This window comes from Lissotriton vulgaris, chromosome 6 (genome assembly GCF_964263255.1).
Source record: "Lissotriton vulgaris chromosome 6, aLisVul1.2, whole genome shotgun sequence".
Taxonomy (NCBI): Eukaryota; Metazoa; Chordata; class Amphibia; order Caudata; family Salamandridae; genus Lissotriton; species Lissotriton vulgaris.
In genome coordinates, this window is record NC_141694.1 from 933,293,281 (window position 1) to 933,312,098 (window position 18,818).

Consider the following 18,818-nt stretch of genomic DNA (forward strand, 5'->3'; position numbering starts at 1 on the left):
AGGGTGAATCCTCCCAGTGGCCACTATGAGCTGTTTGCTTCTTGCTTTTCTGGCCTTTTTCCATATATTGTTAGTTGAAGGTTTAGGGAATGCTGGAATTTGACCCCCTACAATTCTCTAGGTGTAGTATTTGATACTGCTTCTAGTGGAGGCTATAGAGCTTATCGAAGCTTCTTTAACGTCTTGAACCACATTACATACATTCATTTCTGCAATGAAGGGCAAGTGTTTATGGTCTTGTATTTTCCATATTGTTATACATAGGGGTTGCCCTTCCATTGTTTTCATTAGAGTAGTACTTGATACACTTCCAGTGTATGTGCTAGGTTTGGCGTGTATTAGTTAATATAGGTACTTCCTCAATATGTTGAGAGGTCATCCCTTTTTTATGAGTAGTATAGGTTGGCTCTGAATGAAGACATTTTTGGTATATGTGGATAATATGCATTGAACGGAGATACATCAAATGCTATATATGCTATATATATCTAGGTTTTTCTGTCTAAATTATATTGTTAAATAAATAAAAGTGTAGAGGTTCAAGAGCATTGACTGTCTGGCACCTGTTCATCCTCTCTATTTAAACACCTTCACAATTGGTAATGCTTTGATATTTGTTGCCTCGTGCACTTTTGATGGGATTAGTTTAGTGATCATTTATTACACTACATTCTAGCTTATTATGTGTACTTTTAATATAATTTTTGCAGTCCCTATGAGGATATTTCTGATATTTTTATGACAGGATTTTTGTTATCGATATTGTATTTTACACAGGGTGTTTAAACAGTCAGTATTTTGATAGTTGATGTTTAGGCAACAATATTTTTGCAAAAATATAACAAGAGGAGGGAGGGAGAGGGAAAGTGGATTCGGTCTCCCCTGGCAATTTACATAAACAAAATGGAATCCACTCTGGTAGTGGTAGTGATCCCTACAATGGTGGGAAGCACACAGTGTTGTTTTGAATACCCCTCACACACCAACAGGCCCCTTTGTGTCATGCTTCATCATTGGGGTCTTCGCACCCCTCTACGGGATGCGGCGTGCTGCGACTCACGACTACGTAGGAGCACTGAAAGTGTACTATGTGTTGGTGTGTGTGAGGTAAATAAGTGTGAGTGGTAAGGTGGTGAAATGTGGTGGTTAAAAGATACCTGGCTCGTAGGTGAAAAAATAACATTTTTATTAAGCCCTCGGCTGGTATTGTTAAAAGGGGTGCAGGATGAGGTTGTTTACTGTATATTAGGGTACATCAACCTCAGAAAGTGCGTCGACATGTTTCGGAGTGTAAAAACTCCTTCTTCAGGACTAGGATATGCACAACTATCCTCACCTTACTCACATGCAATGTAGATGTAAAAGTGAACTCTACAAAAAATATAAAATTAGGTGTAATGTACCTAATAGTGTTTTTAGAAATGTAGTCTGTTGCGCCCAATTGGTGTTTATAGAACAAGACCTGTAAATAGACAAAAACATGATAAATCATACCATCACAATAGGACGTAGATTTTGACCAGGAAAAATGACCTGTTCAATATAAAGAAGGGTAGTGTAGAACCAAATGAGGTCTAAAAACCCTGAAAAGAAAAAAGGACATGGACACACAGAAAGACAAAGACACACATATTTGAATGGATACGCCACAGTTTTCCCTAAGTTGGTTTTCAGGAGGGAAAAAATGGTTTAGACAATGCTTACTTATGAACAAGGGCTAGCTGGCCTCATGAGCCTTTGCGTGGTATTGTTTTTGTTTTCTTCCTGCTCAATACGGCAACCTAAAGGATGTTAGAAAGCTCAATTCAGGTTCTTATTGCTAATACTCACGGTAATGTAGATACCATTGGCCTGATCAGTAAGCACCAAACTCACGGTTTCTGCAAGACCCGGTAGGCTGCCTTCCGTTCTGTTGAATGGCTGAGACTTGCCCCCTTATATATTGCCAAATATCGGTTAATTACTGCTTAATTCGGAAAGGATCATGCCCAAAGAAGGAGTGTGTCCTTCGATTGATATTCCGGTACTGCGCGGAAGTATTGGGCGTTACCCTTCTTGTGCGCATGCGCGTAGGGGAAGTGCAAACCACAGAGTCGCTGTCCCGGTTTTACGCGCATGCGTGATGATACGCTATCTAGCCGCGCAGTGTAGTAGTTACACTTATTCAGGGAGCCGGCGAAAATATGCTAAGTTCGGAGTTTAGAAAAAACTTGCATAGGTCTATAATCGCCACCGAGGTACCATATGGAGATGTGGATATTACAAAGTATGAATTTTACAAATTGTGGGCCATATCAATTTAAAACAGCAGTGTGTCAAACTCTACCATATATCGATGTTATTAGGGCAAGGCTTAAGGATATCACTTCTAGATGGATAGAGTAAGTAATGTAATAATGGGGCTGATATATTAGTTGAATCAGGGTTAGCTAGTGCCAAAAGTAAGGGATCTTGGTTTTGAAACGTGAGCTCATAAGTCATCGTAACTGGCCCCATGGGATGGAGTCATTGAGTCCAGTGGTGTCCGTGCCAAGACGGAAAACCCACCTCTGCTCCTTCTCAAATAGGCCAACATCTGTTGGTAGCTGTTCAATGACAGTCCAGTGTAATTCGTTGACACAGTGTTGTGCCTCCAAAAAATGTGCTGCCATTTTTGTGGTTGATTTTCTACACCTTACGTTGCTCTTATGCTCATTTATTCTGGTCTTCCCAGCTCGTGTAGTCATGCCCACGTACTCCATGTTGCATGGGCACGTGATGAGGTAGACAACGTTCTTGCTGTTACAGTTGATGAACACTCGTTGTTCCCACCTTGTACCATTTTTGAAAGTGAGGGTCTGACTTTTCCTAGTTAAGTGGCAACTGTTGCAATTTCCGCATGGATTTCGACTTGGCAGGCATGATTGTCTGCTCTCCTGGGGCACACATGCAGCAGCGTGTAGCTCCGTTCGCTGCAGCTTACACTTGTGACACATACATGAACAGATCTGTTCGGCTCTCTGCTGCTCGGCCAGGTTGAGCCTAGGTGTTTTTACCTTTGTTTGGGGGGGTCCAGATTAAACTCTCCAACAAAATGCGATGGATGAGGCAAGTGTTTGGAAAGTTCAGTCTGAATGGGGTATCTCTTCGCAAAGAATTGCGGTGCACGTGAGACCTGGGCCCTGTAGAAAATGCGGTTTATTCTGCACCTGAAAGAAACCTATCACCAAAGTCAATTTAAAAAATAAAAGGGGTTGCTAGCATGTGAACCTGCTCAGGGGTGGCTCAAGACATCACGGGGTGCGGGCGCAGCTGGAAGGAACGAGTACATCAGATGAGGGATGAGGTCGGCACAGAGGACATTTAAATCAGCGGCGGAGATCCGTGTCCATATCGGACATTAGATCATCCTAAAGCCAGTGTTAGCTTTCATTTCAAAATGTCATAACACCAACTCTGACTTCCTCCATGGCTCTTCGACATAAAGTATCGTGGCTCCACAGCGGCAATGTCAGGCCCTTGCCCACAACTAAGATCGCTTCCATTTTAACCCATTTGCCCGTACCTAAAATGACAGAGCCTGGCCCGCCTCCCAATCATTTCTACCGTTGCTGTCTGAGTACAATCAGCCAGAGTTATCTCGCCATGGCGGAAGCGACCGGATCCCTGGGGATGGATTTCCCTCCGCCACCGGCCGGGATCGAATGTTCCGCCCAACTGATGAGGGACTTTACGGCTCGACACGGGGCCGAGGGCAGGCGGGTGGTACTGGTGACCTCCGGCGGTACCAAAGTGCCCCTGGAGTCCCGCACTGTCAGATTCTTGGATAACTTCAGCAGCGGCTGGCGAGGCGCTGTGTCTGCAGAGAGTTTCTTGGAAGCCGGTTATGCCGTGATTTTTCTGCACCGCCAGCGCTCCATGAGCCCCTACAGCCGGCGCTTCGCGGCGCTCAGCTGGCTGGATGCGCTGCGGGTGGTGCCGGGGGACGATTGCTGCAGCAGGGTGGAGGCCGAGCAGAGCCTGCTGCCGGGGATCGTGCCGGTCCTGGAGCGCTACCAGCAGGTGCGGCAGGAGGGCGCTCTGCTGGCCGTGGACTTCGGCACTCTGTCCGACTACCTGCACTTGCTGCGGGCCGCAGCCGAGGCGCTCAACCCCATGGGTAACTACGTGCGCTGAATGCCATGTTACACAGTTAGTCTGTTACTGACCCATTCACAATACCACCCGCCTCAGGACACTAAATAACCACCAGCCCTGTGCCAGTCTAGGGGTGCCACTTTTCTGTAAAAGAAAAAAAAAAGTACCGGCAGTTTATTTACGTTTTCCAATTCAGGAACAGCCATGAGTTGGTATGTGAAAAATAATTTGTGTAACAATGTCAGGGTTGTTTTGTAACATTGCAGTTGTCAGTTACCGTTAATTCAACATCATAACTCACGGTACAGTCCTCAACAGCGGGAGGGGGGGGGGCGGACACGGACAGTGGGAGGCAAGTCTGGAACAGAGCAACAGGTCGTTTCGCGATTCGGGGGCGTGTTTGCGTGCTCTCCCCTTCCCATTGGCTGGAAGGTAAAATTCCAGCCAATGGGAAGAGGAGAGGGCGTGACTTAAAAAAAGACACGGAAACGCCCCTGAATCGCGTCAAGGCGGGCCCTGAACTCAGTGACGCTCCTCTCCTCCAATGACTGGCCAGCATTTACGAGGCCAGCCAATGGAGAATAGGGGCGTGTTCAGGCCCCCATACTACTAACAAAAGATTTCGGCTCCGCCCACCCACTGCTTACGCAGTGGGACGGTAGCCGAAACCTAAACACACAACCTCCTCCGTTGTTAGGTGTTGAACCAGAGAATGGTCCCCTGCAGGACTCTAGAGAGTTGTCGCTCCTACATGAAGTTATTCATAGCAAAATCAGAACATATCAGACTCCAACTTCATCACATACTTGCAGACATGCAATGATAGTTTGTTTTAGACCAATGGACATTAAAATGAACGCCAATTTTACTAAATGTTTAATACTTGTTAAAAAGAAGTTGGATACTTGTGAGTTGCCCACAGGAAATCTGGAAGTCTAAAGTAATTAAGGACAACATTTAGGACTATTTTTATGATATCACACATACATTATAAAAATATTAATTGACACTATTTATATTAAGTCCTGGAAAGATGACGGTCTGATGTAATGTCTATAAAGTGTGTTTATGTTTTATTTAAGAAAACTATTTTAGACTTTTAGAAATTTTTAAATTATCAGTCTGTATTTTTAAATTGGTGTGTTTTCCTTAAGAATGTAGTAATTGTAAGATTTTTGTTAATCATGCAAATAAAATTTACCTCACCTTACCTTACCATCTCTGCTCGGTGGGCCCTGATGATGCACCTTGCACTTATCACTCAATGGAAACCGTAGGAACTGTCTGAAGTTAAAGAACTGTAATGGATGAAATATACTGTGAAAAAGAATGATACCAAAGGGTATGGAGCACTCGGCGGGTCAGGGATCACTTTCTCAGTATAGGTTATCTCAGCCTCCTCAAAGGTAGTAGGCATCACAGAATCCCTGTACAACTCTAGAGACATGAGAGTGTATACTGCTTCACCATAAGGTTATGATTTAGACCTTTCCCATAGGAGCAGCATGGGCTAACTCCCAGTCACTGCTATAAAACATTACTTAAGTCCAGAGTAATGACCATTGCCCTCTGATATCTAGGTATTGTATTGTGTGTGAATAGTAAGGTGCGAGCCCTATTCATAACCAGCATTTTGTGGTACGTTTAGTAGTACTACAATAGCACTACTAAAGTACTACAAAATGTTAATCGCAAAACTACGAGTGTAAATCTTCTCCATCCCTTTTATCTTTTCCTCACACATGTAGTTTACTACTTAGGTGCCAATTATGATGTCATTCGGAAGGGCTCCGGATGGGATTCATTAACATCGAATCCGATTCGGAAGCCTTGTGTCCTACCGAATCGGTCATCCTTCCGGACTACCGAGTATGATGTGAGGAAACCGTGCAGGCTGCCCAAAACGGTTCGGAAAGCGATTTGCACAGCCTTAGTGGTTCGGAGCCAATTCATACAGCCCAATGGCAACGGTTTCCCAACGAGCGAGTAAGATAACTGATTTTGACAGCCGTTCCGAATCGGTTTGACAGAGACGAAACAGCTTTGGGAATCTGTCTTTGGGGGCCCGTTGTGGGCCCCCCTTCACCCTTGGGTGCCCAAATGTGGCCTGTGGGGGTACCCAAGGGACCCCTCTTCCCAAGCATGCACAATGTGGCAGGCACCATGGGTGCCCGCTTTTCCCCAACAATCCCTCTTTTCAATGGGAGACTGTGTTTGCGTGCTGTACACAGGCTCCATTTGAAGTCAATGGGAATCCGAACAAACCAAGTTTGTCAGTATACGGAGACATCGTACTCGGTTTGTCAAACACTCCCAATACAATTCGTTAGGAAAGCATTCCTAACCCAAGTCGTTAGGAATTCTTTCCTAACGACATCGAAATCGGCCCCTTAGCAGTAAATGTGGGAGGGACCAGGGAGAGTGTGGGGTTATTTCTTATGGGATTCAATTTTAAGTGACCGCTTCCATTATTTTCTATGGGAGGATATTGCTTTATCAGTGGTTGGTCATGTATGGTGCTGGACTTACTACTGCTCCTTTTTAGCGGTAGTAACTTACATTTATACATTTGGCTGTCCCCTGGTTCAGGGTGTAGAGACATGTAAGTCTACACCTTTGAGTAACTTTCACTCGTAAAGGGTGAATAGCCAAAAAGTAGCACAATTACTCAAAAATGTAAGAGTAAAATTACATGTGTAACTTACTTACAAGAGTAAGTTGCCTTTGTGAAAAGTCTTGTTTATCCTTTATGACATAGCACTAATGGGACATGGAGTTATCAATCTCAATTTTTTTTTACCATAATGTGATCTTATTCATTGACCCCACATCCCCTCCATGAGTAAGCCTTGAACTACTTAACTTCACTATCCTGAAGGTCAAGTGCCAAAGGGGTGTATTAGGAGCTCAGTTTTGGACTTAATAGTAAGCTTAAGCCACAGTCAGTAGAGGTAAAATGCTCTGTCTGTTACAATTTGAGCCCAGAAACTCTCTGATTGCCCTGGGACTCCTGAATAAGTTCACACAGCAGGCAAAATGTCCAGGTTCATCCTGCCTGGACCTTTTTCCGACAAGAAAACAAAGTCAAGGGGAATTCGCGGTCAAGGTATCCAGCTCTGGTGAGTCCTACTCGGCTGTATCTCCCTGTAACATCCCTCTAGTAGAGTTTAAGTGCCAGAATAGTGACTAAGACCAAATGTAAAACCAGGGTATATATGAAGATGACCAAATGGACTCAGCAGGAGGAGTGTCTCTGCTGCTGCAGGTTCATGCCAATCTGAGCTTTTTGACATTGAAATCCAAGGTTTCAGGTGGACTACAAAGATTGTGGTTTAGGCAATAAAGTGAGATGGCTCTGTGCAAGCTGCCACAAAAAAAAGCCAGTTGCCAAAATCTAGCCTATTTTTTAAGCTATCAACAGTATTAGCTGGGTGCTTAAATCAATCCAAAGTACAACTATACAGTTCTCTTCTGTAATTCAAAGTATTGGTATCTATATCTGTTTCAAATACCATTAAAAAAGACCACAAATATCATAATGAACTTATTATAACAAATTGTTACATATAATGAGAATATTTCCCAGAACTGGCTTCACTTTTATATGGCTTTCCACCAGCCGCACAAATTTGAGCCAACACATGTTTCGCAGCAAACTATGTCGCTTCTTTAGGGCTGAAATGAAATTAGTAAACTTATTTACACTTTGCAGTTGCAATAGTTTAGTTACAGAACAAGCTGGTCAGTATACATAACTACATTAACGTGTCCACTTCTTCATACTTATAACATAATGGATTCTTTCAAAGAACAATAACTACCTTCACAGATTCCTAGTCCAAACGACAAACATGCAAATTTTCTATATTTCTAACAAGTATCTATTATCATTAGACATTATTTGTAGCAAATTTGCGTTCTTTGTTAGTGAATCCAAAGGGAAATTTGTACACGACTACTGCAATCTTACAACTGTCACATGACCTATAAAGATGGCTTTGCTCACCTACTGCAATTATATCCATGTAGTTCAATAAAGAATGGTTTCCCAAAGAATGACAGATTCATAGCATATAAGTATGCTGAATATACTGGTTGTTTGTAAGGATCAAATTGCAACCCAAGTTTTTTTAGCCTACAAGGTACAAAGGTGTTTGTTAAGTATTAATTCAAGTCTTATCTAATGTACATACAGCTACAAATGTAATTAGCAACAATATGTAATTAACAGATAGATTCATGAAGCCAAATTGCGATCGCAATTTGAAGAAAAGGAATACATGATAGTGAAAACTCTAAAATTGCGAATTCGCTAAAGAAAAATTGCGAGTTCGCAAAGTAATTCGCAGAATCCAGGAAGAAGCCCATTAGCGAATCAGAAATTGCGAGAAACCATGGATTCTAAGAATTAATTTGCAAAACGCAAAATAATTGCAATCGCTATTCAAGTAAAATTGCAAAATGCGAAAAACCTGAAAATCGCTATTTGCGACGCGGCAGGGTTTGGAGCCCAAATGTCCACGGACCTGATAATTCTCGCTTCGGTGCCTATTGAATCAGGGGTTCACGCTCTGCAACTCTGGGCAATAGCTTGCTCAATCTCCACTACGGCCCCCGCGGCGGGATGCCTGGCTTTCACCTTGGGGTTGCCCAGCTGGGCTATCCCAGAGGGAAAAACCAGGACGGGTTCCCAAAGCAAGCGCCGAGATACCCTTTGTGGTGATACGTGCGCTATATAAGAAACTACATTACCATTTTTTACCATTATTTTAAGGAGAACCCAAACCAGGTGGTAACCAATAAGGAAAAAAAAAAAAAACTTTAACAATCTACCAACAGGTGCAGGCCTGACCAAACACACTTAAGGAAATGCAGTTGGAGCATGAGGACTCTCACAATGCCAGGACTCTACTTTGTGGTTAGGCGGCGAAGGCTACAGCGAGCAGCACGGAACAGACGCAGGATCCAGGAGCGAATATTCTGCCAGCGGATCACCCTTCTGGGCCAAACTGATGAGCAAATTTACTCTAAGTACCGCCTGAATGGGGCAATGATCATCAAGCTGATCCAGGACCTAGACCCCCTGATGCAGCACCCAACAAGGAGGACCAATGCCGTGCCCACACATGTCCAGGTCTTATGCAGCCTCACCTACTGGCCTCCGGAAGCTTCCAGGGGATAGTCGCTGATGCAGGGGGGATATCCCAGCCCACCATGTCCCGCTGCCTAAGAAGTTTCCTGGAGGCAATGCTGACCCGGCTACACCACTACATCTCATTCCCGACCACCCAACAGGACTTGAATGACACCAAGCTTCATTTCTACAACATCGCGCAATTCCCACATGTAATAGGATGCATTGACTGTACCCACATCCACATCTGCCCACCAGCACAAACAGAATACGTGTACCGCAACCGCAAGTCCTACCACTCCCTTAATATCCAGATGGTGTGCAACGCCAAGACTATCATCACGGACATAGTGGCACAATATCCAGGGAGCACACATGACTACTTCATATTCCGGCACAGCGGCATGCACACATGACTGGCCAGGGGAGATTTTGGGAAGGACACCTACTAGGTAAGTACACATGCCCCCAAATAGTACACTGTGATCATGTATCTGCGCAGAACAGGCACTCACCCTGTGCTTCTTTCCTTCAGGTGACACCGCCTACGGTCTCCGTGTGTACCTCCTTACCCCATACCTCAACCCTGCCACACCACAGCAACGGCGTTACAATGCTGCACACATACGCACAAGAAATTGCATTGAGAGGCCATTTGGGCTCTTAAAGAGCCGTTTCCGCATACTTCACAAGACTGGTGGGGCCATCAAATACACGCCTGAGGTCTGCTGCCGCATCGTGGCCGTGTGTGCAATACTCCACAACATTGCTACCAAGCGCAGGATACCAGTGGAGATATCTGGCAGTGAGTCGAAAGGGGACGACCGCCCACCTCCACATGTGCGTCATGCATGCGGGGAAAATCCTGCAGTAGGACACAGGCGCCGCAACCACATCACTATTAACTGTTTCTAGTGCACCCATTCCCCTCACACAACACTGCACTCATGCATGACAAATGTAATAATGACATGAGTTGGAGTTAAGTGAGGCAATAAAATTTTATTGTTAATTCACAATATTATGGCCTTTGATTTCCTTTGTGTCACATAAGGACAGTATTGCTTCATACCTCCCCATGCAGGGGTAGAGGGCTTGCTTAGGTGTCCAGCATGGCCCTACAGACAGTGTTAAAGGTGTCACTGGCACCTATGTCCAGACGCACTGAGTCGTCTCTCAGGGTCCTGAGGGACGGTGTTGGCCGCTGATCCTGCTGTGGGCCTGCTGCTGCGGCGGCGTTCAGGCACCGGCAGCAAGGACATGCTGCTGTTGGTCGACGCAACCTCGCTGACATCGTCACCCCCCCCTGGTTCACCATGGGCAGTGGGCCGCATGCTGAGCACTGCTGCTGTCAGCAGTTCAAGTGACCTGGCCACATCTTGGCAACACTGTACCATTTGCCCCTGCATGGCAAGTGATCTGCGTGAAAGTTGCGATGTAGCATTGCCTACTATATGGTTGGACCTGGTGTAGGCCGACAGGCGGGCCAGTAGTTGGCGGTGGTGGCGGCGGGTCATGTCCTGCTGGGCTACCAGCAGCTGGCTATTTTCACGGACAGTTGCGGTCATCTGTCCGACATTTTGGCCAGTCTTCTGCAGCTCAAGATGTATCACTGCCAGGTGACGCGCCTGTCTTTGGTGTACCGCCAGCATGCGGCGTTCAATGGCCAGGCCAGGATCAGGTAGATGGAGTGCCCTGCCCGTGCCTGTTGAGGTTTGACGCTGCTGGCACCTCAGTCCGCTGGACTGGGATCTTGCTCCGGCTGTGCGCCTCGTCTGCCTCCTAGCCGCTGGTGGTGTGGCTTGTACAACTGCCGTGGGTGTCTGTTGGGGTGGTGGCTGGACACCTGTGGCATCAGGGGTGGCCCTGTCCACACGGGGTGGTGGTGGTGGAATCACTGCAGGTGGCTGGGATGGACCTGGTTGTTGGTCAGATTGGCCCTCTCCCTCTGTGTCCTCCGGTACCTCCTCGATATGTAGGGCCTCACTGTCAGTGCTGGGTTGGTTGGCAGCACCTGTGATGTACAAGGGTGCATGATTAATGATATGTATCTTGCACATGAAATGTTGCTACATGCATGCAAGCTTGCTTTCCCTGACTGGCTTTTGGAATTACTATGATTTGACAGGTCTGGCTGTGTTGGGCTATCTGGGGAATTATGCTTACACTACAACTACCACAATGCATTGGGGCATTTCAGGTGTTCATGGCCTGCATTACTGGGGATGTCATATTGCTAGCTCAGGAGTCATGGACATTGTTAGGGGACGGGGTCGCAGTCGCATAGCACTTACCTTGTGATTGTTGGCTGGGTCAGGACGAGTCCAGCTAAATAACACCCACGCAGGCTTCTGGTGTGAGGGTGTCCTCGACAAGGTCCTCCAATGGAGTGTTGGCTGTGGCAATTGGATCCCCTCCACCGGTGGCAAGTCGCTCTCCAAGCCTCTCCGCATGCGCTCCTTTGCACGACCTCTCAGGTCGTACCAACGCTTCTTCAAGTCGTCGATTGACCGCTAGCTCACCGGACTAAATTTACTTTTGCGCTGATGCACAGCCAGATCCGGCGCTTGTCTGCCTCTGGCACCCTCCGGGAGTCCTTGCCGAAGAGGCGTCCATGGTCCTTACAGACCCTCTCAATGAGGTACTCAAGTTCTTGTTCAGAGAGCTTTATTTTTCTCCTCCTTCCTTGGTACTGCTCCCTGCTGCTTCCTGGGACATGTTGGTGGTATGTGTCCTGCTGGGGTGCTGCAAAATCACTGTTGTGGAGCTCTTCACAATGCTGCTTCCACTGTCTGGCTCAGTGATCTGTTTGTGGGAGGGAAAAGCCTACTTCCTGGTTGTGATGTCATCAATGGGCTCGAAATGCGACTTCCCGTTTTTGCGATCTCGCAGTTAGCGAGATCGCAATTTCAACATGGAAAACGGGCGATTCTGCGAAATTTAAGCGATTGTGGCAAAATCGCAATCGGAAATTGCGGGCGATTGCGATTCGCATTTTTCAATCGCATTTCTTCATGAATGCCATTCTGCGATTTTCAAATTGCGATTCACTATTTTTCGCAATTAGAAATTCGCAGAATGGCACTTTGATGAATCTATGTGTAAGACACATAACTCGTCTAGCTCTGCTAGCACCTTCTCTCACCTCTAAGAATGACAAGTCTTAATTTTGCGATCAGCACATTAGGGTGAGATAATCGGAACATGCTGAATTAAGATTATAAGGATAATAGGATTATTACTCTAGGTGCACTAAGAAATGTTATTTTCAGTATAGAGAATTATTTGAGCTAGAGATTCTTAGGCAATTACTAGCATACTTGGTTTGAGGAACATAGGTTTGAATGTTAAATTACCATTCATATCTTCAAATAAATTATTTTATAATTTTTCTGTATCAATTTTGGTTTTATTTCCTCAGTACGATACATGCTTGTGTCACAGACCTAGTGATCAAGTTTGGGGCCTTTGTCCCTCTAAACCTGTGCCAGGATTATATTGTAATTCACAATGACCATTCAAGTTATCTTCTTTGGATACACTGACGAAGAACGCAAATTTGTTACAAATAATGTCTGGTGCTAATAGATACACATGCTTGTCTTTTGGGCAAAGAAGTTGTGAAGTGACTTGCCCGATGGGTCACAGAACCTGAAACCATGGCAGGGCGCGCTGAGCCCTCATTAATGCTGCTTACACAAAATGCCATGCACCGTCCAGAGAATAACACACATTATTCTACATTTCTCCCTAGGATACACAGACATAGCTCACTTAGCTACAGATTCTGTGATGTTGTATTGACTCATGGTGGGGGTGGAAGGGGAGGGACGGAAGTGTTTGATGACTTTGGGGACCAGACCCACAAATGTATTTCTGCTCTATTGTCGCCATATAACTATGTATATTGTGATACCGCACTTCGACGCATGATCTGTAAAACTCTAATAAAGTTTGTTTAAAAAAATGGAGAGATATGTCAGCTCCAGTTTTTCAGGCCCTTGACCTCAAGGGCAAGAGAGGTGGAACACAACATCTTTATTCCAACAGGGCTGGGGCACAAGCAGAACAAGCCCACCAGTGGTCAGAGTACAAACAGAAACTACTGATATCCGGGGGAAGCAGGAACTCCAGGTCCGCCAGAAACCTCCTGCTCCAACCTGCCACCTTTAAAAAAAAAAAAAGAACCTACAACAGGGCGTTCAGCGGAGTAGCACCAAGAATTTGGAACTCTCTTCTACCCTCCATCAGGAAAATCCCTCTTCTAGCACGCTTCAAAAATGAGACCAAAACCTTCCTCATAAGCAAATTCCTCGCCTAAGGCCTGCCTTCAATCACCCCATTGAGCGTGCTACTCCTTGACTACCGCCTCCCTAATCACCAACTGCCCTCGACGAGAACATTTGGAACCTTGTTTTTGCTTCTGACTCTGACCATGACTGTAACCATACTTGTTGTTCTTGTTTGTCCCTGCACCTTATTCATTTTGTTTGTTCAACAATGCATACCTTGTAAAGCGCTCTGATACCCTCACGGGTCACGTTCGCGCTCTATAAAACACAAAAATAAAATAAAATAAAATAAATAGAACAGAAGAGCGAGATTGGGTAGGGCCAGCTCAGCCGCACAATTGATCCTGGTGCAAAAGAAACTTCAACATAGATGGTCGTCATAGCTGCCAAGTAGTCACTTCTACCAAAGGACACGCTGATGGGTATATCTACAAGCCCCATCGCCACCACAACGTCACCTTTATCGACCTTGTTGTGGCAATAGTGGCTTAGCCTTATTTACAAGGCAGCGTTAAGCCACTTAACATGTCTTAACGATGCCTTGTAAATAAGGCCCCCTTTAATGCTATGGTTAGCGTGAAAGGCGTGGGCAGTGGGTGTTGCTGTGGGTATTCCGCCGCAACACCCATTGATTTTGACGCTGGCCCCTATGTACAAGGGCAGCGTACATGGGAGGCAACGCCAACATCAACACCAGGTAAAACCTAGTCTTAAGTTGACGAAATGAGGAGAAATGCATTATTTTTACTCGTTTTAGCTTTTTCTATATGTGCTGCCTTGTGCATCAAGCAGCACACATGAAAGTAACAAAATGGCATCTCAGGATTGTTCAAGCTGCACACATGAAAGTGACAAAATAGCATCTCAGCATTGTTTATGTGCAGGAAAAGACACCGTCCTACACATAAACAATCCTCCCACGCACGCAGGCACCCTGTCACCTTGGTGCAAGGATGCCTGCTTTGGCGCTACACTGCTAAGTGTAGCGCCATTGCAGGGGGTAACGCAAGGCTGCACCATATCGTTGTAAATATGGTGCAACCTTGCTTTCATAAGTGGCAGAGTGAGGCGTTAAGCCATGACTGCTAACGCTTCACTCCGCAACTTCCTTGTACATATACCCCTGAGTGTCTCAGACTTGCAGATGAATTTAAAGATTCAACAGGGCAGAAGATACGGGACAAAAAATGGGCATGCGACTGAGGTCATAGCAGACAAAGAAGGAGTGGGGCCAGCAAGTGAGAGCAAGAGTACGAGAGAAGACATTAGGAGGAGCTGGCTGGGGGCAGAAGCAGTGAGGAGGGTGCTGAAGCAGTGCAGCTTCCCAGGCACTGTTCTGTAGCTGCACCATACACACAAAGACCACCAGATATCCCAAAACTAGCACCCGGCATACTGCTTTAATAGGTCGATAACCATTTCACGCAAACAAGCAAACAAGCTGCACACAAAAACTAATTTTGAATGAACCTCTCCTGCATGCACTCCAACACAGATTGTACACAGACATAGCACTCACATACACCCCCCACACATACATAGACAGGTAAATGTAAACTGCACACTCATATGGTGCTTATATGGAAAAACACATTCTGCACAAACAAACATACAAACACACTCTACTCACACATACAAGCACAACAGACACTTTCCTGTGCACCTTGAGGAAACCATAGAGTAGCATGATCACTTCAATAGCGAACACTGTGACATGACATTACACACACAACCACAACATAAACGCCCAACATGTACAGGGGACAGACACTGGACTACAAAAACACACACAGACACACAGCAAATTCAGGGATGTCTACCACAATCAACAAGTGTGAGCGTGCAACAGTGTTGGTGCTTTTGGGAAAGTGATTACACCACCCATGTGAAGGCTCTTAGATCGGTCTGTTGAGGATAAATGATCTAGTGTGAGTCCAGGGCGTGCCCAATGAGTGCAGAATGAGCCGTGTGATACTGTAAGTGCAACTAGGTCAACAATGTACCTGTCTGAGTAAGTGTAAATGTTATACCCATTTACGTGCAGGGGGAACAGTGTGCCCATGTGAATGCAGGGTGCAGCACTTTAAAGGACGACCTGTTTTCGTGATCATGAATGTCATCATAAAAATAGGCGAGGCCTGGACGGAAATCTGGACCTATGCCCCATGGCACATTGTATTTTGTATTTTTTTTGCTGGTAAGGTACATTTATTGGCAGCACTCAACGCGTTTCAGAAAACAAAGTTTCCTTGATGACGAGTATCGAGGTTGTCAAGTTTAAATAAACATCACGTGATAGTGAAAAAAATAATTACAAGTGAAAACAGACTTCTCGCTCTTACGAATATTTTAAACATTGTGTTTCATTATATCTTTTTTATACATTCATGGTGTCTTAACATATTTCATTATTCATATGTTGTGAAATACATTCAATTATAATATCAATGTGCAGTGTATTCTGATTACATTGGTAAAGTAAATTCAATTATCCACAACTTTATTAGTCGTTCATAAAGCTCACAGGCTAATCCCTGTTTTTTAATCTTATAGTTTGTGACATATCGAACACTTTCTTATTTTAAATGGTTGCATATTACCTTGTTTGATATCTTGGCTTATATTAATAATGCCAAGCGGCTGTGAATTATCTTAGAGAGCCGTTATCAAAGGCTGACGGTTTATAATACACTTATAGTAAATATACAATTCTGCCCAAGTGGGCTTATTTTCCAAATTGGTAATAACGCATTTCAGATGTCACTTATAATATACGGTTAAATCATAAAGTACAGAAATGAGTTTCTAATAACAATTGTTATACGACTAGAAAAATAATATTTCACTTATATCTTTCTGCTGCAATAGATATTCGGCATAGTGATTCCCAATCATAAACACCCTTCGTATATGCGAGATCTGAAAAATATACAAAAAATATATACAGAACACTATATCATTATAAGTGTATTAAAACTTGGTGTATAAACTAGCAGCATATAATTGCATAATAACATAGGAAGCTTTAAAAACAATACTAAATGTTCACATTTGGTGAGCAATTCTAGAAGATCCAAAACAGAGACAAGTTCATGATGGGATATATTTGCATCTAAGTTTGTTCTCCTAGATGAACTGATGCACACTGTATTTTAATATAAAAGAAATACATGCATTTTACGTGAAACCTAAACAATGACATTCATTTGTTGAAGTTAGAGTGCATGACACGTTAAAGAAATGTTCGTATTTCTTCATTCTTGTTTTAATGCATGTCAGATATATTTAATATTAATAGATGCATGCATACTAGGCGCGTGTATTGCCTCTAACATTTACTGCTTTTTTACAGAGACAGACAAAAAAGTCGACAGACATGAATGTGTGGTTTATAAATGAACAAATATATTGCATAATATAGCTGTGTTTCTATGCATATGTAACATATGTGTCTAGTGAAGTTGATACATCTGCTTTGACTGGAAAAGAAGACCCTTTCTGATTCAAGCGAATGGGACATTTGATTAACACACCCATTCCTGTTGTCAAGTGATATCCTTGTACGTTATTTAGGATAATTAGTTTCATATCTCTTTTTATGGGTTGGGATTGGCTGTCTTGGTTCAAGGTGGGGTGCATGCATGTCTGTCTTTTGATTGGTTTGTGCAATACAAAATTAATGAACTTGTGGCTTATGCATGGTTCAGGGAACTGGGTGGATGTGGTCATTCCCCAGTCTTTTCAAATGGAAACTGTGTCCTGTGCCAGGGCATTCCATGGGCAGCACCAATCATTTCACATAATTGGAGATCATATGCCATGGCATTTAACCCACCAATAATTTGTTAAACCTTTCTCCCAATGGGACAACTTTAGATATCGAAACATGACTTGTCTGCTTGTCCCATGCGAGGTCTGACTACTCTGCCTAGCCTTTTCTTTTTTCTATTGAGTTATGGTAATTACAATTTTCATTCTAAACATAAAAAAACTGGATGAGCTTAAATGCGCAAATAAAAATATACTAGGTGATCTCAACACTGCACCACTTCTTTGCTTGCTATAAAGTTGTTGCGGGCTGCCTTCTCCAATATAGGTATCCTGGGGAAAATGTACAAGCCCCTTGCGCCACTTTTGCGTCACTTTTCCCATGTTAAAAGTGACGCAAACGTGCCGCAAGGGGCTTGTAAATCTGCCCTTCTGTTTCTAGGCCCCTCACTCGTCACCTAAATAATAGGCACACGCACACAGCGATGCAATGTGGGCGTAAGACCCTGAGCAGTCTACTCCCCTTTAGTTAAAGCCTCTGGCCATGCCTCGCCAGAAGATGCAGTATGTGTACATTTGGGTGACTTCTGTAAAGCAGGACCACTAACCTGCTAAATCCTTTCCCAACTCAGTCTTGAAAATCAATGTTCATTTGATGTTACATTCTAAGACCTTGAGTCAATGGCTGGGTTGAGGGTTAGGCCGGAGGCTGTATCGCAGATGCTGGGTTCGACTAGGCAGATCCTTGGTGGGGAATTGGCTTACATGGTAACAGCTGGCACCCTGTTGGTGGCCTAATGTGCCCGATCCTCATTGTCCACAATAGTCTCATTGCTTTCTTCACTCTCCGGCCAGTCAGCTTCTCCTACATTGTTGGACAGATCTCGGTGTTGTGGCAAGACTTCAAGTCTTTTAAACCAAGAGATAATCCTGGCTACAGTTTCTTGCCCTTTACTCTCGGTCACCATGGTTCCGTCACTTCTTAGAACTGTCCAGATCAATGGCTCAAACGGCGTCCTAAACTTCCATCCCGGCTTGCGGTCCCTAATGACAACCTAGTCCCCTGGCAGGAGAGATTGCGTCTTTGCTCCTCATTTTTTACTTTTAAGGGCATTGCGATGTGAGCGCAGTGCTTGGTCCTCCAGGATGTTGTCAGGTGGCAGCACCGAGCCCGGGCCTCGGAGACCTGAACTTTCCCCTTGAGAACAACAACGACAACAACTCCACAACCCTGATCGATAACCTCGCCAACCTTGGACCGACCACCGCTGCATCCACTTCGCCTTCCAGAAACACACCATCGCACCCAACAGATACCCCGCCGCTGCTGGAGCAAAATCACCGAAGACCAACTACATGTAAACCTTGCTCAGAGCCCACACACGAACCCTCCAACACCGACGCCGCTGCCCACAGCCTCAGACGCTGGATCGAGGACTGCGCCAACCCCCTCGCCCCACTGAAGAAACCCCCCACAGAGACACCAGCAAGAGGGCCAGCTGGTTCAC

At 44.8% G+C, this 18,818-nt stretch overlaps 1 pseudogene; it reads left to right on the plus strand.

The window, feature by feature from the left end:
* The first annotated feature begins 3,611 nt into the window (after window positions 1-3,611).
* LOC147708227 (phosphopantothenate--cysteine ligase pseudogene) lies at window positions 3,612-4,155 on the plus strand (annotated as a pseudogene).
* Window positions 4,156-18,818: the final 14,663 nt, after the last annotated feature.